Here is a 24,011-nt window from a genome sequence, read left to right on the forward strand (position 1 = left end):
ACGCTTGGTACATTCCTATCGATGTGCTTGTCGAAGCACTCTCCACGACCATCCATCAAGTTGACGAAAGAAGTAAAAAGCAACTGATGAATGTCGTCTTCGGTGGTGATCCATCACCGATCTGGTCATTCCCGACAACAACGACACTTGCTTGCTTGCCCAACAGCTTCCGTTCAATTTTGCCAGCTTTGCTCGTAACACACATTGTCGCGCGTGCCGAGACGAACGAGGAATGCGTAGGCATTGTTTTCATTTTCTTCTGTCGTTTCGCTTTTTCTCAACATCGTACTGCAGAAGTCTTCACTGTTGTGCTTTCCATCATCAGCAGCGAGTGTTACGTTTTGCCTGTAAGTAGCGACCATTACTGGTGATTGTCGTTTCCGTTCTGTCAGCGATAGTCGGTTGATGCATTGACGAGTGTCGAGTGAGAGTCATGATATTTTGCATCACTGTCTGGAAGCATTTACTTGTGTTTTATACAGTTGGTATCAATGTTCATATCGTACCTTAAAGTGATCTACGGAAGCGCCACATTTCAATCAGACTCTTTGGAACTACATGTGGTGAAATATGAAACGCACCTTTTAAAGTGAATTGCACTTAACAATGTCCAGTGTCATCATTTGCTCACACATGAATTCTGCTTCGACCAACCAGGCAGAACGCGCCCTAACTCTCACAGAACCAAAGGGCATGGCATTATTCTCTCTCATGTAGACATTGACGGCGTTGCTGAAAAGTCCATAAACAACTGTCATTTTGTACGTGAACAATGGCAGATTGTTCCTTACTCTTTCGTTCCACTGAAAAATCCCACATCACTCTTGTGTGTGAAGAGCCAGTGCCATCAACTCGAATACGATTTAATACGAATATCGAAAAATACATGCCAAGCCAATTTGATCTAGGTATTTTAACCGGTGCGTTTCTTTTTCGTGCTTTTCGGAGAAATTAGTAGAAGAAGAAGAAGATGAAACTTCAATCTGTCAAATCATAACTGTTGTTTTGGTTCTTAATTACGTATCATTTTCCCTTGGATGGGTCAAATTTACTTGATCGTTGGAAGCAATATAATTATGTTTAAAAAAATACAAGCTGTGGCAGGCCTGATTTGAACCATGAATGTTATGATTAATAGACCTGCGTTTTTAGCACTCGTCTATCAATGCTTAAGGTATTGGAAAGGCTAAAGGCAAATAAGAAGCGCTCATAGTACGATATCTTGATGTCGACTGCTAATAGTTAATTCAATTGAGCCTTATCAAATAAATTAATAAACTACAACCTGAAAATTTACCGGTCTACATGCTAACCGGTAAATTTTCAGGTTGTTGGTTATTGATTTATTTGATAAGGCTCAATAGAATAAACTTTACAGAGCCGAGGATTCTTGTTTACTGTACAATACATCTTAAAGCTATAGTCAAAAGGCACAACACAATAAACACTCTATCTTCCGCTATCCAATATGCCTCCTGCATCAGACCCGAAGCCGCTTCCAGTGGTTTAATTGTATGACAGTATCGCCAACGGGGGGCAGAGCGCTTCCATTGCAGCAATGGACGCAAAACGTGGTCATCCCTCACACACTCATCACGAAACGGTTGCTTTCCAAACTCGACGACGCATCGACCGAAAGAACTGCTGCTGAAGAACAATGAGGAGGACCACACAATGATTGCTGCCGAGTAAACAGACGATCGCGTGAACACTGACACAGGTGTATTGCAGAAGTGAAAAATCATAATCGGCAACAATGAAAAAGAAACGGTTACTCAAGCTCTCCGCAAAATTAGGTTGATTATGGCGGTTTTTTTTTTAGTGCAACTTTTTGCCATTAGAAAAAAAATTTTTGCACGTAATATTCGTAAGAATTGGAGAAAAAATACTGTTTTCTTAGATTTCCTTCATAGTGTTCCAATATTTTTGGAAAATCAAAACGTATTTTTTTTTCGGGGCAACACTAATGGTCGAAAACGAAAAATTTCACGGCGAAAATCGCTACCTCGGAAACAATGCACTCTGGAGGTTCTACCTTTTCGATAGAGTTTGTGCACAAGAAATTATCTTCCTTTTGGCGAAGGTGACTAGGGTGGTCCTCTTTTTTCAAAATTAAAAATGTCTACTTTTTATTTTAAGCAACTTTGCTTAAACATCAAAATTCTATCTCATCAACTTATCATTCTATGAAAAAATAAGTTTTTTTTTTAATTCAATTCCATTTTGAAAACCTTCTTGGAAGGACTTCAAAAACAAAAGTGGACACTTTTTTTAAGGTTTTTGTGATTTGTAAGATGTTGTTTTTAAAGATGTTATGGTTCTTGTATAAAACTAATAAATTGTTATGGGGTGAATGACCGTAAGCCAGTTAAAACCCTTAACAAAAAATATGTTTAATAGGACACCTTTCTCCAAAAGAACCAAACATGAGCAACAGTTTTAGGCATCGTATGAAAGTGCATGAATTATCCTACAAAACTCCTTTTGTACTCATGATGGGAAAAATATGATTGAAATAGAAAACATTATTGATCGTGTCGTCATAACGCCATAACTTTAGTAAAGCAACATCTAGCAATTCTCAACAACCTTCAAAATATGCGTCCTTCGAAGATAGTTCTCAAAATTAAATCTAAATTGAGAAGATAGAGCAAAAACTTGTTTTTTTTTTCAGGACCAACCCAATTAACAAACAAGATAACAAACCTCTAGGGTGCATAATTTTCAAGATATCGATTTTCGTCGTAAAATTTTACATTTTTGACGCTTAAGTAAAACAGTGTCAAATTGAAGCTGAATTAGGGGCATGGTCTAGTGAAACTCCATCTCCTCCATAACCACTTCGTTTTTTTCCGGGACACAAATCTCATCATCCAGACGCCGTGCAGATCTGAAAATTTAACTCGATGCTTGCTCCCCTGCAGCAATCACCGAGTAGCAATTTCAGCTCCATGCATTAAGTAGATCGTCAGCTTTGTGCCGGAGAAAATGCGAAGTGGTGAAACAAACCATCGGTCTTTAGCGCTTCGGAGTAGATAATTTAAACTTTATGAACTTCTTACACCGTTCCCGCTTCCTACATATATGTACCTACAAGACTCCAGCAACAAAAAACGCCAAGTGAACATATGAGATAGCGAAAACCGAGCAGGGCGGAGAGACACACAAACTGGAAGGAAATCAATATTCCACATGCGACGAGCTTTTAATATAGCTCTAGCCAGCACGAGTAAGTAAGCAAGCAAGCGAATACTCAAAAAAAAAAAAGAAACGAAGAAAGACCAACTTATGCCGTGAGAGTTCAATCGAACAAGGTCTCTCCGTTTGACGACGGCCGGGGGGAACTCTATTTAGATGTGTGTGGCATATGAAATGCTGAAATAATCATAATAATAACACATTGTTGTTGCCTTTAAAGCTGTCTGACCGGACGGGGCCCAGTCCAATGGGAATCAGACATTTGTTTACAGCTCACTGAATGATTCTTTTGTTTTTTTTTTTGTTTTCAAAAATTGCTGACCGTTGGAAACTTTGTCTTACGATGATGTTTGACGAATCGAAATTAAGTGACAATCAAAGCAGTCTGGCCGCGTTTATTCGTACATTTCGATGACCATCCGAGCAGGCCAGCAAACAGCAAGCAGGTGATAAAAGGCTGTGACGAGCAGGCGGCAGTGGGTGCTATTTTTATCAACCGGTCCGTTTGTTCAAGCACTTGGCAGCTTTTGGCTAGGCTAGCTTTGCTCGTGGCTTCGGAAGAGACTACTCGGATGAAGTTCTAATTGAGTTTGAACTGGAACCGCGGCGGTTGGCTATTATCGTATGGGAGGGAGGTGGAGGTGCGAATCTGTGTCGGTGCAAAATCGATGAGGATTCTGCTGGTTGCGCTGCTGAGGCGGCCACAGATGGAAAATTTTACATGATTCATGGTTGGATTTTCTGACACAATTTGTTTTGCGCTGAAAATGCTTTGACAAGGATGGAATTAAGACATTCTAGAGAAATCCTATAGAATTGCCAAATCCAACCCCTTTGGGGTAATTCGATAGGTTCACTTGACTAGCCCTAGAAATCCTCTGGATATGATTGGAGTGATTGGGGCCTCCCTTTAGCTTAGTCGATAAGGGCGAAGGTATAAACAAAGACCATGCTGGAAACACCACAGACACAGATAACCCAAAACTTAAAACTGTACTTTTCGAAAGTTTCCAGAACTTCAATGCAGCTCCCGGAACTGCTACGAAGTTTTTTAAAGTAAGCGAATTTGTGCGAAGTTCCCTGAAATCAAATGATTTTCTATGAATTGTACTCAACTTCTGTAGTTCATTAGAAGTTTTATAAACCCGAAATCTAGATAGAACTGGAATTAGGGCGTAACAGCTTTTGTAAACAATGATTTCTCTTGATGATTTCTCGAAAGACATGGCTCTTACTGGCAAATTGACACCACTATCGAGTAGGCGAAGACTTCCCCTACGTGATTGATATGTTGGTTTGTGTAAGCGTGCCCTGAATTCTTAGAAATCAACGAGTGAAGTCATTGTTTACAAAGGCTGTTACGCCCTAATTCCAGCTCTATCTAGAAATATTGAACACCTTCCCCCGCCTGCAAGCTGTGACATGTGAAGAAAATTCTGGCATCCCTGGCTAGGCATCTTCGTATACAATTTCAAATGCCTCCGAAATTCTGTGGGGTTCCCTGACATTTTCTAAGGTTTCCTGAACTAATCTGAAATTCCCTGAATCTTATGAGCAGCGAAGAATCTCATTCAATAAGCCCTCATGAGTGAATAAAGTGTCGTGTGAATCCAGAACGGCGATGGATTACCTTTAAAGTCACTCTGGAGGTTATCAATATATACTCACGAAAGCAAGTATTCCATGAGTCTTCTGTGAGTCTCGATGACTGATCTTATCTTCCATAAGCTCCTTAGAAATGCGCAAATCTTCTCTGAAATTTGCTGAATTTCTTTAAAGATCGGTTAACTTCTACGTCTACGTCTGTGATTTCTATATGGGAGTACACTTTGTGAAAACCAAAAATGGAACATGTAACAAAAATATGAAAGATTTTGAACGTTAATAACTCAGCTGCCCCTGGACCAATTTTAATAATTTTATCACCAATCGATCAGATATATTTCTACGCATATGTTAAATTTAAGAATTTATCACTTATCAAAATGAAACTATTGAAAATTGCACGATTGTACAACTTTTGCTATGATAAATAAAATTATCACCGATTTCCTGTGACAAGCGATTTCACTAACACAGATTTCAAAGTTGAATTCCATCCGGTCTTACCAAACGGTATTTAGTCAATTACCGCGTGGTGAGTGGTGGTGTTCTCCAGAACACATCGAAAGGCTCCCCGCAAGCAGCTAGCTATCAAGGCTGGCCCCAATCGCGAGCTACAACACACATGAGCATCCATACAAGGAGAAAGAAGCCGCGCCGCTATTGATCGGAATCAATAGCTCTTGCTGAGTCGCTGTCGGCCATCTATGACAAGCGTGTCACCCTCATTCCAAACAAAATACAGCTCACCAGTCTCATCTGTGTTTATCACCCTAATAGCTCAGCATTACTATGTGCCTCCTTTAGCTCAGTCGGTAAAGGCGCAGCTACAAAGCAAGACCATGCTGGAGGTGGCTGGGTTCGATTCCCGGTTCGGTCTAGGAGTTTTTCGGGTTGGAAAATTTCTCGACTTCCCTGGGCATAGAAGTATGATTGGACATGCCACACAATCATATCAATGCAAAAATGTTACAGGCATCGAAAGCTCTCATTTAATAACTGTGGAAGTGCATCTAGAACACTAAGTTGAGAGCACGCAATAAGCTAATGTGCGATATGCAATAAGCTTGAAATGCGAAGAAGAAGAAGAAGCTCAGCATTACCCAACCATCACTACAAAAGGGTTTTTTTTTCAGGACAATCATAAATTTTTAAAAGAGTATTTTTTTGATATTTGTCAAGGTCATCAATCGGATGTCAGTTCCCATTTCAATGTAGAGCTAGAATTAAAGGATCGCCCATGCAAATCAACATTACCAGCAGGTAGGGTTCCTCTACCCGACGGTAATATTGGTTTGCGTGGGTGTGCCTTGAATTCTTAAAAATCATTGTTTACAAAAGCTGTTACGCCTAATTCCAGTTCTATCTAGATATGTTTAAATCTAACATATCATGTACTTTAAGCTAACATTGGGAGTGCGATTTCAAAAATCAAAGCCGGTCACGGCATGAAAGTGGTCCGCTTTTGATCCAGAGATAATGGATTTTAATTCTTAATACGCCAATCGATAGGATTTTTTTCTATGAACCTGTTAAAATTAAGACTTTATCATTTTTTCAAAAAGTCACTATCGAAAATTGCACGGATGAGCAACTGTTGCTATCAGGGCGTCACAATATCAGCTTCAATCGACCAAATCGATGCGACGAAGAGACTGCTGGCTTTCTTTTTCTGTTAAAGTCGAACAGCTTCGCAGCATTCTAGAACCTCAGTCGGCGTGCACAAACAAATGTTCAATCGCTTGTCTCTCTTTCTCCCGTCGCTCCATTGGTCTTCCTTTCAAGCTTCGTCGAAATGGATGAGCGAAAGAGCGCTCGACTTTGATAGTTTTCTCTTTCATGAAACACATCAACAGAGGTTTCATGACGTATATGACGGAAAATGAAATAACACATTTAAAGCATTTCTCACGTCAAAACACTTGAAGATTACACGTCATATTTCTAATTTATCTTCCATCCATATATTTATCTAAAAAAATGATCGAAAACGGGACATAACGCATTTTAAACAAATTGAAAGAGCGGCGATAGAGTGTTCGTGAAAGGGGATTGAAAGCCATAATGAAGTTCGTTTAACTAGAAAATCGACGTTATTTACATTGAAAGCGATGAGCAAAGCAACGACGAGAAGTTCCACAGCCAGCCTTTCCTTCCAAGCGTCCTTCTTTTTTATTTTCGTTTCTTGCTGATAGTCTAGCTAGGCGTTATAGAAATGAAGCGTCGAACACGTATGTATGAGAGAAACAAAACACGAGTTCATTTTAGAGCTTCGAAATTGTAGAGCCCTGGTTGCTATGACAATTAAAATTATCACCGATTGCCTGCGAAAAGCGATTTCCCTAACACAGATTTCAAAGTTGTATTCCATCCAGCCTCACCAAACGGTGTATATTCAATCACCGCGAGGTGAGTGGTGGCGTTCTCCAGTACGCAACGAAAGGCTGTCTGCAAGCAACGAGCTGCAGCCCACATGAGCATCCATACAAGGAGGACCTGTATCAGTAGCTCTTCGTGAGTTGCACAAAACAGTTAACAAATAACATTTATTATATAAGACCACGTAGTCCTACGTCACCATTGCGTACAACCCCATAAGGCTGTCCCTTGTAGTTTTTGACTCATTCTGAGGAGAAAATTCAGAAATTTAGTATTTTTTTTATGTTCCAGAATTTCTGACAGGTTCGGAAAGCTTTTCAAACTTATCTGAAGATACCTGAGTAGTTCTGAGACTGGACTTCTCTGAAGATCTTAAAATCTGAGGCTTCATTAGTCTCTGTGAGTTTTTCTAGACTATTCTGAAATTCCATGAAGTTCTTAGAAATTGTCAAAATTTCTCTGAAGGTTGCTGAATTTAATCAATGTTCTTTGAACATCTTTAGAGAGGATGTTCATAAGCCACGTAGAAAGTTTTAGTGAGAGGGTTCTATAACTCTAAAACACCTACCTAGACAACTTAACGATCATCCTGAGCTTCTCTCAATTTCCCTGACGTTGACTGACCTTTTCTAAAGTCTTCTCGGACAATTCTGAGTTTCCTTGGGCTACTTTCAAATTCCATGAACTAGTCTGGAATTTTCTGAAGGGTGATACGATTGGACTTACAAGCGCTGCGGCAACTTCAGGCACTCCTGGGCCATTCCACACCAAGTCATTGATCTCCAAACCGCCCTTCCAATCGTTGGAGTTCACCCCAAGAACGCCACTAACTTGGCCATCGGCTGTGCGTACCTGCCCTGTGGACGGATAGCCAATTTAGATGGGGACTTCAGTGCAGTTATTTCCAAGCTTCCGAAGCCGCGGCTCATCGTCGGGGATTTCAATGGGCACCATCCGGACTAGGGCAGCCCTCGCCCAGACCCTAGAGGTTCTATCCTGGTGAACATTTTCGAGAGAGGTGGTGCTGCTGAATGACGGTGCTCCCACCGTTTACAACGGACGGCACACCATCGCGATCGACATTACCACTACCAGTCGATCTATCGCGGACAGGGCACAGTGGAATATCAGTAACGACTTGCACGGTAATGACCACTGTCCGATCCGCATACAGCCTTCCGTACCTGTGGTCCCTCCAACGACACGAGGAAGCCGACTGGGACACCATTCCAGCTTCACGGAATTACTCTAGGAAGCTATAGCAGTATCCATCCCAAGGACTGGTGGCGTACCAGGGTGAAAAGCCCTACGTTGGTGGAATGAGGAGACCAACCCATGTATCAATTTTGGTTTTACGAGGGTTCTGTATACCATGATTTAGACTTGTAGAATGCTTTAAAACCTCGATAAAACTTGCAATGTTACTTGGGAAATGCGCGGTGAAATCGCGGTGCAAAGCTTTACGCCGGTTTAAGCGCCTCGCCCTTAGACGATTCTGATAGGAAGGAAGCACTGAACTGTTACCGAGATTCCTGGATTCAATCGACGAATCCCAATCGTCGAGCGACTTGTGGATTCGCGTCAACGCTCTTAGAGGTAACTCTAAGACTAGTAGGTCCCGAAGAAACGAACTCAATTTTTTGGCTCAGCTCTGGTACTATCTTCGGTCCCAAGCTAATCGATGCACCCCTCAAAACATAGGAAAAACCAATAACCCCTCATTTTATCTGTCAAACTTTCATAGCGAATCAAAACAAACATAGTGTAGTACTAGAATTTCGACTAGAATGGGATACGTTAATCGTTTGCTTGGGACCAATAGGCTAGTAAAGTAGTGAGCCAATTTAAAATCGTTAGTTTCCACTGGTTGGCTCTACTCTTCCTACTATCCAAGCTCATGGAAGTCATGGCAACAGTGCGTCAAACCCTCCACAAGCAGCATCCGTGACTAGCGATATTCCTTCCCTCCAGATCAACGAAGCTTTTACCTTCCGGGAACTTCAGGCTGCCCTCGGCAGCGGCAGTATTAAATCTGCCGATCCGGACGAGATTGCCTACCCGTTGTTAAATAACCAGTGGCTCACCGAATCGTACCCGGACCTCTGGAAACTAACAAAGCTTGGTAGTGCCCATTCCGAAGAATAACGAGGCGAGCGGAGAAGCCTGTTCCTATCGGCCAACTGCGCGACAAGTTCCTGGAGAGTCAAACGGCCTCCTTGACGAACGGCAGCATGCGTTCCGGCAAGGACACGGCTCCTCTACTTACTTTGCGGCTCTCGGGAAAGTACTTCAGGAAGCCCCAGGCGAACGGTCACCATGTGGAGCTAGTCTCCCTTGATATTTCAAAGGCGTTCAACAGGACGTGTACACCCGGCGTCATCAGGTAGCTTATAGACTGGGGCCTGGAAGGTCACAGCACTCATTTTGTACGAAATTTCCTCCTTGATCGTACTTTCCAGGTGATTGTCGGGAACACTCGCTCGGATCCGAAATCCGAGGAAACTGGAGTGCCCCAGGGATCCGTCATAGCGGTACCGTCATTCCGACGACATACAAACGACTAAGTGGACCAGGAATATACCCCAATCATCAGTCTCCGCCGTCAGCTGGTGGGTGCTTTCGGTTGGTTTCCATCTCTCCACGCCGTAGAGTGTACGGTGCCATATCTGCCACTCGGGCCATCTGATTCGGGGACCACCGATCACCATCCAAGACCATCCGATTCCGCTCAAGAAAACAGGACAATCTTACGCCCGCACCGCTCTAGCAACCGTGAAGTCCGCCTGTTATCGACACTCGACTTTTCTACATCCTCGAAATTATCTGCTTAGCCAGCGAGATGCTCAACCGCATCCTCGCTCCGGTACACCATACCTACGTACGCATCGTATCCGGCCTTCTCTCTTCCACGCCTGCAGATGCCGCTATCGGAATCCTCCCTTTTCGCTATCGAAAGCCGCTGCCCTCGCCGCTAAGACATCCGGGAATGATAGGGTCTTTCTCCTCAACTAAGAGAGCAAAGCCCTCCGCACTGCAGCCAACCTTGACCTCCTCCGGTGGTCAGGGTCCACTGGCTTGGAGAGAAAAGCTATCGATGAAACGTTGTCAAAATAGATAAGTGAATTAAGAGAGGATTCCTAGCCGTAGATAACTCTGCAGCGTTGAGGTGTTCTGTTGCAGAGCTTCTCGGGTCGGTTTAACCGAGGCACGTTCATCGCTTTACGGACGGTTCGAGGTCGTGGGTTGGAGTTGTACTCGGAGTGGCAGGACCGAATACTCCGTCTAACGGACTCACACAGCGTCATTTAGGTGCTGGGAGTCAAAGCCCCGAGCTACCTCTGGATACAAGCCATTACACCACCTTTCAACACGTGGACTCCCGCACACTGTGGTGTTCCCGGAAATGAGGCTGCGCACAGACTGGCTGGATCTGGTAAATCCGGTACCCGCTACACCAGGAACGTACCCCAGACGTTGGATCGCGAATACTATCATGGAAGCCTGGCAGTAGGAATGGTTCCAGTCGCGGACCACTTCCCTGAGGAAGATCAAGGAAACCGTGCAACCCTGGCTAGACAGCCACAAGTACTACTGTGTTGCCTGACTTATAACGAATATACGTTGTATACGAGTACCCCGAATACAACGTATAGTTCGTCTAATTTTACATTGCAAATGCTATGCAAAATTAGACGAGTCATACGTTATATTCGGGGTACTCGTATACAACGTATATTTGTTATAAGTCAGGTAACACAGTAGGACCAGCAGATCATTTCAAGGACTCCGGATCGGACACGCGAGGATTCCCCGCAATTTCGGTTTCGACAAGGTTTGTCCAATTTGCAGCATCCCCGCCTCGGTGGAACACGTGCTGTGTGTCTTTCCGGAGTTTCAGAGGTTACACGAACAATACGGACTCCCGGAAAACGTTGGATGCGCTGATCGCTTTCCTGAAGGACGCCCACCAAATCTAGTTCTCTCGACGTTGGCTACGGATCGTCCTTACTCCTCAAGGTAGACAACTAGATTGCAATGTTTTCCATTCCCAAGTAACGTTGATAGTTTTATCGTGGTTTTAAAGCATTCTACAAGTCTAAATCATGGTCTACAGAACCCTCATAAAACCATAATTGTTACTTGGGTTGCAACTTCGGTCTTCAATGCAGTCAGTGTATGATAAATTTCATCCGAAAAGTAATCCTAGTCTTAAATGAAAACTTTCGCCTCCAAACGAAAGCTCCGAATGACCGTACCACGGGGGGCGAGGAAACACATCGCCGCCAATGTGACGTCCAAACAGAACTTGTGAAAGCCTGAAATGAATGACTTTCTCTCGCCGATTTGGTCTTTTTTTGCGCTTCCAAAACACCAATTTCATCTACAGAGGGCGCGATTCGGTCGGTACCATTTCAGCTTCTTCTACCGCCCTCTTTCCATCTCCGCATTCCTAAAGTCGCGAAGATTCAATAGTTGGTTTAGTTGCTGTTGTTGTTGTTGTTGTTTACGGGGGTATTAGCGTGACATCCTATCCATTCTCTTTTTTGTTTTGACTTTTTTTCCTCCATCGGTAATGTTGTGCTTCGTGCCAACATTTACTTTGCATCACTCTCCTCCGCCATAGGTAGTCTATTGGGTGGTGGTGGAGCGCTTAGAGGTTGCCAGTGGCAACCAACATTGAAAGTAGCCTCGATTTCGCGATGCTGTTGCTTGGCGATGATGATGATGATGGTTGATGGCGTTGTTGCACTGTTGTAGTACCGTTCGCTAGTTGATAGTTTGGATCTCGGTCGTCGGACTACTGCGATGGGGTGGGTAGGGTCGTTTAGATAAATCACTAAACTGGGGTAATACTGTACGGTTGTGGGTGAATGCTGCATGCATACCGGCACGTAGGAACCCAAAATGGAAATAACCATTCTCGTTTGCTACAACAGCCTAATATTTATTTCAATTTGGGTCCTATGATTAAAGAAGCGATCTGGAAATTTGCTAAAATCCCCTTAATTTTAGCGATTATAAAGAAAGTTTAAGAGTATGCAATCTTCTTGATATGCAGTCTTCGGTATAACTCTGAATCCTGCGACTTAACACTCCGAACACGATGCCTCCGGTGAAATGTGTAACGGCACTTCAAAGATTTATTCGGTATAAATAGATTTAAAATCTATCGATAAATTGCTGAACAATTATTTTCAAAAACGTTGCCAATTTGCTGTTACACATTTTACCGGAGGCATCGTGTTCGGAGTGTTAATAAATTGTCATCTTCAACAATGATGAAGGATACACTGAATGTGTGCCAGCACGGTTCAGGGTTTCGCCACAGGTTGTTCCTATCAGAAATACCTTCCAGCTTTCGTTGCAATTATCAAAAGAGATCCCTTCAAAGTGTCACAAGCAACCAGCAGCTTCTTCAAATCGGCACCGAAATCCACTTCACACATCTAAAACATCTGTCCGCGTCAGGTCCCTTCCTTTCTGTCTGGCTGCTGCGAACAAGGGGAACGCTTAAAATCCATCCAAGAGAGGAAAAATGGTGCACACGAACGAAAAGACAAACCCCATCTCAGCTTGTTTATGTCGGTTCCTTCATACGTGTGTTGCTGCTCTGAGCCGAGCATATCTGCATGTAGGTCCGTGCAAACAAATACGCACGACATAAACTCAACATAACAGACGGAGGAACACCCGGACGAAGTTGATTTGATGCATTCAGCGTCCCTCTCGCATTCATTCACTTCCCGGAATCATGAATTATTGTCCTTTTCAATTTGATTCTTACCGGAATTGATTCGGAAGGTCTGGCAACACTGGTGGTATTCCTTCCGTCAGATTTGTTCACCGCCTACTTTGTGTCAACGCAATGATCATCGCTCTCCGAGCATCATAGCCGAACAGCTTCCCAAAACAACTTGATCCTACAAAACCTTCTAATGAGCGACGCACACCTGATGGCGATGATAACCGTCGTCGTCGTCGTCGTTGCGAGTCGTGTTTATCGTCCACCCGGCAAGGGAGTGCGTTGAAACTTCATCACAATCGATAAGATAAGAACCGACCGCGGTGGCGTTCGTCGTGCGGGGGATTACAAAATCGTATAATCAGACCTTGAACTATCCCAAGAATAGCTGTTCTTCACATTTCTTACTCAAAACGAGAACAGCGCCAGTTCCGGGAAGGAGGGTACCGCGCTTGTCCTCGGCCAATTTATCTGTCAGTCCTGTTCGTTCGTTCGTCATTCAAGGCAAAGCAATCTGTGATGTTGTGCTGGTTGCCTACTGTTGTATGACTCTGTAGGAGCAATGTTGATGATGATGATGATGATCGGTGGCTAATCGCGAAACGATACGTGCTTTCCACCGAATCATTTCCCGGCGTTGGTATTGGTGCCAATTGCCCAACCGAGCGGAGCCACACACACACACACAGCAATCCCAATCTCACAACACCCTTTTGCCGGTGAATTGTTGTTGCTCGTTCTCGTTCACTCGTCAGTGCATACCCCAATGGCTGCATCTCGCTCGCACACTTGGGTAGGTCAGCTTGCCGCGGTCCCGTAACGAACGAAGCACTGAAAGTGGAAAGCAAGAGCAAGCATAAAAATGTGTTTTCTACCTCTTTGCGCGCACTGTATGCTACATATTTTCAAACAATTTCGACGACGACGGGTGGATGGACTACCACCATCGCACGCACCGTGGGCACAGGAGTGGGAAGGAGGATTCCGAAAATGCCTTTTCTTCGGATTCCCGCTCTATCGCGTTCGGAATTCGGGATGCTTCCGGGGTTCCGAAGAACCTAAAATCACGTTTTGATCCTCCACGGATCAAAACGTGATTCGGATTAGCGATTTGACAGATTTGACAGTTGACAGAAATTGACAGAACAAGATCACACTGCTATCTTCACCACGGCTCGAGTACTTGGAAATACCCTCGCTATCCGAGAAGGTTTTATCACTGATGAAGCTCCAAGCTCGCTATGCACTTCTATTTGACATCCCACACTGCTTCTCGCTTGGTACACAACAACAGAGGATATTACACACAACACGAGCGAACAACGGTGGAGGAATCCGTTGAACTGGAACTAACCTCTGCTCCCGTCGTCGTCGGTACTCGGTAGTCGCGCAACAAACTCGCTCCTTCTCCCTCTCTCTCCGATATCTTTTGCACACACACACCCTGACACAGCAGCCTTCCATCCGATTTCAACACTAATCAAGTCCAAGTCAGTAGTCAGTGCTTGCTTGGTCGCGTCGTGCTCGTGTTTCGCGTTTTTCTGGATTCAGTCTACCGTTGGCGATTGTTCGTGCGAGAGTGCGTTTTAGCGATGCGATGTGTGTTTGAGTGATTCGGGGGTTTGTTGTTGTTTTGATTTGGACGGTCGATGTGACGGTTTTGTATTTGCGACGCGGCTACGGCACGGTTTGTCAAGTGGTGCGGCGGAACCGTGCGGGATAATGGTGAATCGCGGTTTTGATTGTGCGGCACGCTGTCAGTGGTGTGCATTGTTGATAAACAAATGCGGGAAGTGAGGGCTTTCGAGTACGTCAAGGGATATCTTCAAAGTATAGTATTGGGTAAGTGTGGCGAGATTATGTTGAGGCGAATTTAAAGGTACATTTGGGTGGCTGGATTTTTTGCTATGAACCGATGCTTGGTCAACACTATCTAGATTTGTGTAACAACACGGTCACTATCAGTAAACGCCAATTAAAGTATTTAGGCATCAAGAATTGGCCAAGAGCTAGCAAATCCAGAATATAAATTATTCCATTATGGAAAATCATTTAAATTTAAGTTATAAAATTCAATATTTATGCAAGTTTGAATTTACCAAAATTTGCGTTAGCACTCCGAAAGAAGTAACGGCAAATTGGCAATGTTTGAAAAATCATTGCTCATCTATTTATCGATCTATCTTAAATCTATTGACACCGAATAAATCTTTGAAGTATGAAGTTTCAAATGGCGCCAATAGAATTGAAATTCGTCAATCGATGGCTGAGTTATGATTTTTCAAACATTGCGAGTTTGCCGTTACACATTTTACCAGAGGTATCGTATTCGAAGTGTTAATTGAGTTTATCCTAATGTTGGCGAATCCAATCATTTTTCTTGGTAAATTTGATCAACAAAAGTAGTTCTGTGAGGTGAATTCTAAAGTGATTACCGAAATTGGGGGTGTTCTTCCCAAAATCATTGGAACCATCATAATCATATTATGAGATATGATGCTAAGAGCAGTGGCGTACTGAGGATATGCTACACCCTTGGAAAACAACGAAAATTGCGCCCTGTTTCTAAATTATTAAATCTAGCGTCCGTGGCCATTTATTAAAATTTTAAATATTTCTTCACGATTCCGATTATTAATTTTAGCTTAGCTCGGGATATATTTTTTTCTGATAAGTTTACTGAGCCAGTTACAGCAGTAGTGCTCTATTTTTTGGCACTAGGGCCTTACTCAAATTTGAAATACATTTACATAGCTTTAATGGCGTTGAAATATGACAAAATCTATGTTCTAACCCTGCATGGAAATAAATTTGGTGAAACATTTAAAAAATAAATTAAGATAGGGCTAATTAGGGAACATCTTGCATCAAAAAGGGGTTCACTTACCCTACTGATTTCAAAATTGGATTCCACTTTAGAATTCCTCCTAAAATTCAGTTTCTCTTCGAAATGTTATCAGAAATTACTTGAACTTCCTGTTTTTTTTCTGTGCTGTTCATGCTTTTGATGTTTTTTTTTTAAAAATTATTTTCAAAATTGTCCATGAATTTTCTTAATTTTCGCTGAAATTTTCCTAAAAATCAGTTGAAATTACCCAAAGAAATTTTAAGCATAAGTACTACTACTACCACTTGAATTGTTTTCAGAAGTACAAGCATTCAGATTCTCCTGAAATTCTCATTGCAATTCTCAATGAATCTATGTCAAAATTCCATTGAAGTTGATGTCGGAGTTTTCTTGAAATTGAGGTCATATTTCACGTCGAATTTTCTTTCAGTTCTGTTTCTCTGAAATTCTCCTCAGAATGTTCATTGGAATTCTCCTGAACTTATACAATACAATTATACAATCTCTCAAGTGCCATGTAATTCTATTAATAGCCATGGCCCTTTCTTGGGTATCCGAGACTAGGGCGTAGCCAGGAGTCGCAATAGGGGGGGGGGGGGGGACAATCGTTTTTAGTTTTACCCTTCTTACAAAGAAGGGTATACTTATCTCTTGGAAAACCAATCGACTCAGCTCGTCGAGATCGGAAAATGTCTACGTGTAAGTGCGTGTGCATAACGAAAAAAAAAATCTAAGACGTATTTCTCGGCAACCACTGAGAACCAGAAAATGGCCACTATACCCCAAAATATAGTTTCCATATTAAATACGCTTTGATCTCTTGATTCTAAAAAACATGGAAACAAATCACAAGGTTCTAGGACATTTTTTATAATTTGGCCACTTTATCGGCCGTTCCGGATCCTCCTTTAGGCCAGTAGAGTTTCCCTGAGGGCGTATATGGTGTCTTTGCACCATATATACTTAGTACTATCAATTTCCAGTAATATACGTCAAGTAAAGTGTAAAATTTACCTGGGATCTCGGGTTGGTCCTTGCCCTCTATCTCGGTACGCAAAAGTCTCCGGCCAATGAGACCACCACCAATCGATTCAGCAGATTTCCTTTGAGAATATGTATAACATGTTGACTGAAACCGTTTGGCAACTGAGATATTCAATTTAGTTGCGATTTTGTCAATTTTTGCCCACTGTGCACTGGACCGGACTGGACTGAACAACCACCAAATAAAAGGTTTCAGATAAGAACGGAACAAGGTCCGATAAAACACGGTTTAAGGGCAAAGTCTTGTTTCTCAACAACCACGACACCGAATTGGATACATCAACCATTAAATGAAAGGTTTTATGGTTCCATAAAATGGTTTCAAATAGTTATAGAATTAGTCCACTAGTTCCGGAGATATGGACTGATCAACATACTAAAAACACGAATTTAGGAAACCAAGTCGTGTTTCTTAGCAACCACTAAGCCGAATTGGACGAAACAACCATCAATAGAAATGATTCATAGTTCCATTGAACGCTTTTGAATATTTATAGAATCGGTCAACCGGTACCGGAGATATGGCGGGAACAACATCCGAAAACCACTGATTTATAAAACCTGGTCGTATTTCTTGGCAACCACTGAACCACTGAATTGGGCGCCACAACCAATAAATGTATCTAAGATCCTATGCAACAATATTTTTGGAACAGGTCAGCTGGTTCCGGAGCATGATACAAACTAAAACTAATACAGTCAGGAATCCTTATTGCCGGATTCCTTATTGCTTGTTTCCCTTATTGCCGGATCCTTGTTGCCGGGCTATCCGCGAATAAGGATACCCACACCCTAGTAACATTTCTTGTTTCATGAGGGTTCTGTAGACAATGATTTAGACTTGTAGAATGCTTTAAAACCTTGATAAAACTAGCAATGTTGCTTGGGATGGGATTTTCACTAATAGGGGCTGTGGTGGATTATCTCATTTGTTTCAATATATAAAGGTATACTGTCTTCAACAAAGTTGTTGTACTGGGATAGACCAACAAGCCTGTGTCACTGGATTCAGGTTTAGTTGGGAACTATGCCGCTAGAGGCGTTTCACTTTTATGTTACTTATGACGGGTGCTATAATGTATGGATCTTTGGTCCATCAGAGAGTATTTCGTGATCCTGGACATATAGAAAGTTACTGTCTTCAGCAAAGTTGTTCAAGTGATCAAGTCCTTGGTGATAATATGGCAATGTTCGAGTCGTAGGAAACATCCTTTTAAACTGCTCGTGATGTGATCCATTTCTTTTTAGACCGACGATCAAATGGCATCGATTTCTGGCCTCTACACGTCGTTCCCTTTCCGGAAATACCCATATTGTAGGGACTGGTGGTCACCATCCTGGATTTCAAAATGCCGTCTGGCAACACGTCGTCCCCTTTCCGAAAATGCCTATATTGTAGAGTATTTGACAGTTTTTTTTAACCGATGGCCGCCACCTTGGATTCCAAAATGGCGTCTGATATCGATGTGTGGCCTCAACACATCGTTCCCTTTCCGAAAATGCCCATATTGTAGGGTATTTGACAGTTTTTATTGAACCGATGGTCACCATCTTGGATTCCAAAATGCCGTTTGGCATCGATTTCTTGTTTCTACACGTCATCCCCTATCTGGAACTACCCATATTGTAAAGTATTTGACAGTTTTTTTTAACCGGGCCGCCATTTTGAATTCCAAAATGCCGTTTGGCATCGATCACCGGCCTCAACACGTCGTTCCCTTTCCGGAAAAACCCATATTGTAGGGTATTTAGCAGTTTTGCTTGAATCGATGACCGCTATCTTGGATTTTAAAATAGCGTCCAAAATCGATTTCCAGCCTCTCTACACGTCATCCCTATTCTGTTTCGTGTCCTCACATTGCACAGCAACATCTTATATGGACAAGCTTTCCAGACATAACATATTAAGGAAGTTCATATGCACACTAGCGCCACGTAGTGAGAGAGTTCTTTAATAATATGACCACCATCCGAAAGGACTTGGTCACTTGAACAACTTTGCTGAAGACAGTAACTTTCTATATGGCCAGGTTCTCGAGATACAGCTTATATAATAAGTTCACATGCACACTAGTGCTGCGTAGTGAGAGAGTTCTGAACTAATATGAACACCATACAAAAGGACATGATCACCAGAACATTTTTGCTAAAGACAGTAACCTTCTATATGGCCAGGATTTTGAGATACAGCTTATATAGGAAGCTCAGGTGCACACTAGCGCTGCGTAGTGAGAGAGTTTTGAACTAATATGGCTACCATCCGAAAGGACTTGGTCACTTGAACAACTTTGCTGAAGACAGTAATTTTCTATATGGCCAGGATCACGAAATACTCTATGTTGGACCAAAGATCCATATATTATAGCGCCCGTCATAAGTAACATAAAAGTGAAGCGCCTCTAGCGGCAAAGTTCCCAATTAAACCTGAATCTAATGACTCAACTTTTTGGCTCAGCTCTGGTACTATCTTCGGTCCCAAGCTAATCGATTCACCCCTCGAAACATAGGAAAATCCACTAACCCCTCATTTTATCTGTCAAACTTTCATAGCGAATCAAAACAAACATTGTGTAGTACTAGAATTTTGATTAGAATGGGGTACGTTAATCGATTTGCTTGGGACCAATAGGCTAGTCAAGTAGTGAGTCAATTTAAAATCGTTAGTTTCCACCGGTTAGTATATCTCTATATATTGAAACAAATGAGATAATCCACCACAGCCCCTATTAGTGAAAACTCCATAAGTTTGGGTATCCTTATTCGCGGTTCCTTATTCACGCCCCCGTTACTTCGGCAATAAGAATTCCTGACTGTACAACCAATCATGTGACACATCAAATTAAATGAGAATTCAAAATCCAGTTCAATGGTAGTCATTTGAAGTGCATAATTTGCATAACTGAAGGTGAACATTTTTCATATGATATTTTCCCTTTGGTCCCCCTTTTGCATAATTGGAGGTAAACATGTTTCATGATATTTTCCCTTTGGTTTCCCTTTGCATAATTGAAGGTGAACATTTTTCATTTGAATATGGATAACTTGAGGTGAATTTTCGTCATATGATATATTCCGTTTGGTCCCCCTTCCTTTGCATAATTGGAGGTAAACATTTTTCATATAATATTTTCCCTGTGGTCCCCCTTGCATAATCGGAGGTGAATATTTGTATTAGATTTTTTTTTCTTTTTTGGTCCCCCCTTTGCATAATTGGAGATGAATTTTTTTTCACTTAATAATTTTCCCTTGGCCCCCCTTTGAGGAGGAAAATGTTAATTTGAGTTTTTCCTTTTAGTCCCCCTTGGAACAATTAGAGGTGAAAATTTTCCATAAGATATTTTCCCTTGGGTCTCCCCTTTGCATAATTGGAGATGACATTTTTTCATATAATAATTTTCCCTTTGGTCCCTTGTTTGTATAATTTTAGGTGAAAATTTTTCATATGATACTTTCCCTTTGGTGCCCTCTTTGCATAATTGAAGGAGAAAATTGTTCATATGACATTTTCCCTTTCTTCCCCCCTTTGTATATTGAAGGTGAACATTTTTCATATGATATTTTCCCTTTGGTGTCCCCCCGTTGCATAATTCAAGGAGAATTTTTTTCATAAGAATTTTTCCCTTTAAATAATTGGAGATAAAAAAATTTCATATGATATTTTACATTTGTTCCCCCTTTTCAGAATTGGATATGATTTTTTTTTTAATATGGTATTTTCTCTTTAGTCTCAAGTCTCCATTTGGTCCCTCCTTTGCATAATTGGAAGTGAAAATGTTTAATCTTATATTTTCATTTTGGTCCCTTTCCATAATTGGAGGTAAACAAATTTCATATGAATTTTCCATGAACCTCCACCCCTTGGCATAATTGAAGGAGAAAATTTGTCTGATGATATTTTCCCTTCGGTCCCCCTTTACATAATTGGAGGTGATATTTTTTATATTTTCCTTTTGCATAATTAAAGGTGAAATTTTTTCATTTGAATTTGCATAATTGGTGATGAACATTTTTGATATGACTTTTTCTCTTTGGTCAAACCATAGAGGTAACTCTAAGACCAGAAGGTCCCGAAATAACGTGCTCAACTTTTTGTTCAGCTCTGGAACTATTTTCGGTCCCAAGCTAGTCAAATCACCCCTCGAAACATAGGAAAAACCAATAACCCCTCATTTTATCTGTCAAACCTTCATAGCGAATCAAAACAAACATTGCGTAGTACTAGAATTTCGACTAGAATGGGATACGTTAATCGTTTGCTTGGGACCAATAGGCTAGTCAAGTAGTGAGCCAATTTAAAATCGTTAGTTTCGTATTGATTGTTGGTCAAACCCTGTCCGTAATTGGACGTGAAAATTGTTAATGTGATTTTTTTCTCCATTTGGACCCCCCCTTATAAACCGAAAATATAAAAAAATTGGCAACACTGAAGACAAAAATAATAAATTCACATTTAGATTCCTTGTCTCACTTTATCATAAAAACACTCTACAATGTCAATTATTATAGCTTTATATGTTCTGGAGATATTGATAAAAGAATGTTGCGCTTTCTTGAAAATCACGAAAAATATAAAATGTGCCCCTTTGCATAATTAAAGGAGAAAATGTTAATATGATGTTTTCCATTTGGTCCCCTTTTTAATAATTGGAGGTGAAAATTTTCAATACAATATTTTCCCATTGGTCCCCCATTTGCATAATTGAAGGAGACAATTTTTCATATAATATTTTCCCCTTTGGGTCCCCCTTTGCATGATTGGAGGTGAATTTTTTTCATATTATACTTTCCCTTTGGTGCTCTCATTGCATAATTTAAGGAGAACATTTTTCATAATATATGTTTCCTTTGGTCCCCCTTTGCATAATTGGAGGTGAAACTTTGTCATATGTTTTTTTTCTCGTTGGTCCCCCTTGTGAATAATTGGAGGTGAAATTTTGTTATAAGATATGTTCCCTTTGGTATTCCGATTATTGCATAATCGGAGGTGAATATTGTTCATGTTTTTTTTTTCTTTGGTCCCCCTTTGAATAATTGGAGGTGAAAAATTGTCAATATATATTACCTCTGGTCCCCATTTGCGTAATAGAAGGAGAAATTTTTTTCATATGATACTTTCCCTTTGGTGCCCTCTTTCCTTATTTAAGGAGAACATCTTTCATAAGATATGTTCCCTTTATGGTGAATATTTGTATTATGATTTTTTTCTTTGGTCCCCCCTCTGCATAATTGGAAGTTGAAAATTTTTCATGATATTTTCGCTTTGGTTTCCCTTTGCATAATTTAAGGAGAAAATGTTAATATTATGTTCTTCATTTGGTCCCCCTTTGCATAATTAGAGGTGAAAATATTTCATATGCTACTTTGCCCTCTTTGCATAATTTAAGAAGAACATTTTCCATATGATATTTTCCCTTTATTCCATCCTTTGCATAATTGGAGGTGAAAATTTGTCATATGATGTTTTCTCTTTGGTCCCCCTTGCGCATAATTGAAGGTGAGATTTTATCATATGATATGTTCCCTTTGGTCTTCCCCCCCTTTGCATAATTGGAGGTGAATATTTTTCATTTGAATATGGATAACTGGAGGTGCAATTTCGTCATATGATTTATTCCCTTCAGTTACCCACCTTTGCATAATTGGAGGTAATGATTTTTCATATAATATTTTCCCTGTGGTAAGGGGAACCACAGAAAAACAATCAAAGTTCAAATGTTCTCACCTCCGATTATGAAGGGGCATAATCGGAGGTGAGCACATTTGAACTTTGATTGTTTTTCTTTGGTCCTCCCTTAGTATAATTGGAGGTGAAAATTTGTCATGATATTTTTTCTTAGGTCCCCCTTTGCATAATTTGAGGAGGAATTTTTTCGTATGATACTTTCCCTTTGGGGTCCCCCTTTGCATATTTGAAAGATAAAATGTTGATATGATGTCTTCCTTTCAGCACCCCTTTGCATAATTAGAGATAAAAAATTTCCATAAGATATTTTCCCTTAGGTCTCCCCTTTGCATAATTGGAGATGATTTTTTTCATATAATAATTTTCCCTTCGGTCCCTTGTTTGTATAATTGGAGGTGAAATTTCGTCATATGATATATTCCCTTTAGTCTCCCTCCTTTGCATCATTGGAGGTAAATATTTTTCATATAATATTTTTGCTGTGGTCCCCCTTGCATAATCGGAGGGGAATATTTGAATTACATTTGTTTTTCTTTGATCCCCCTTTGCATAATTGGAGGTGAAAATTTGTCATGATATATTTTCTTGGGGGACCAATTTGCATAATTTGAGGAGATTTTTTTTCATATGATACATTCCCTTTGGTCCTCCTTTGCATAATTAGTGGTGATGATTTTTTTTTCATATGATACTTTCCCGTTGGTGCCCTCTTTGTATAATTTAAGGAAAACATTTTTCATAAGATATGTTCCCTTTGGTCCTTCCTTTTCATAATTGGAGGTGAACATTTTTCATATAATATTTTCCCTTTGGTTCCCCTTTGCATAATTAAAGGAGAAAATGTTAATACGATGTTTTCCCTTTGGTCCCCCTTTGCATAATTGGAGGTCAACTTTTTGTTTATGATATTTTCCCTTTAGTTCATCCTTTGCATAATTGGAGGTCAACTTTTTGTTTATGATATTTCCCCTTTAGTTCATCCTTTGCATAATTTGAGGTGAAAATTTGTCATTTGATGTTTTCTCTTTGGTCCCCCTTGCGCATAATTGAAGGTGAAATTTTATCATATAATATGTTCCCTTTGGTCTTCCACCCTTTGCATAATTGGAGGTGAACATTTTTCATTTGAATATGGACGACTGGAGGTGAAATTTCGTCATATAATATATTCCCTTTAGTCTCCCTCCTTTGCATCATTGGAGGTAAATATTTTTCATATAATATTTTCGCTGTGGTGCCCCTTGCGTAATCGGAGGAGAATATTTGAATTAAGATTGTTTTTCATTGGTCCTCCTTTTGTATAATTGGAGGTGAAAATTTGTAATGATATTTTGCCTTTGGTCCCTCTATGCATAATTTGAGGAGACATTTTTTCATATGATACTTTCCCTTTGGGGTCCCCCTTTGCATATTTGAAAGATGAAATGTTAATATGATGTCTTCCTTTCAGCACCCCTTTGCATAATTAGAGGTAAAATTTTTCTATAAGATATTTTTCGATCCCTTGGATAATT

At 40.9% G+C, this 24,011-nt stretch overlaps 1 protein-coding gene across 7 annotated transcripts in view; it reads left to right on the forward strand.

The window, feature by feature from the left end:
* The window catches only part of mam (mastermind), a 400,368-nt gene that overhangs the window by 77,333 nt on the left and 299,024 nt on the right, over window positions 1-24,011 (forward strand). The window contains exon 1 of one of the 7 annotated variants that reach the window (XM_065229424.1): window positions 14,451-14,764. The exons of the other annotated variants lie outside the window; for them this stretch is intronic. The gene's annotated coding sequence lies outside the window, so the exon portion shown is untranslated. Of the gene's footprint in view, window positions 1-14,450; window positions 14,765-24,011 lie in introns of those variants that run through there. 7 annotated transcript variants of the gene reach the window in all.

Source organism: Ochlerotatus camptorhynchus, unplaced genomic scaffold, assembly GCF_037179485.1.
Source record: "Ochlerotatus camptorhynchus isolate MF236.1 unplaced genomic scaffold, CSIRO-AGI_Acam_v1.1 ptg000314l, whole genome shotgun sequence".
NCBI classification, from domain to species: domain Eukaryota; kingdom Metazoa; phylum Arthropoda; class Insecta; order Diptera; family Culicidae; genus Ochlerotatus; species Ochlerotatus camptorhynchus.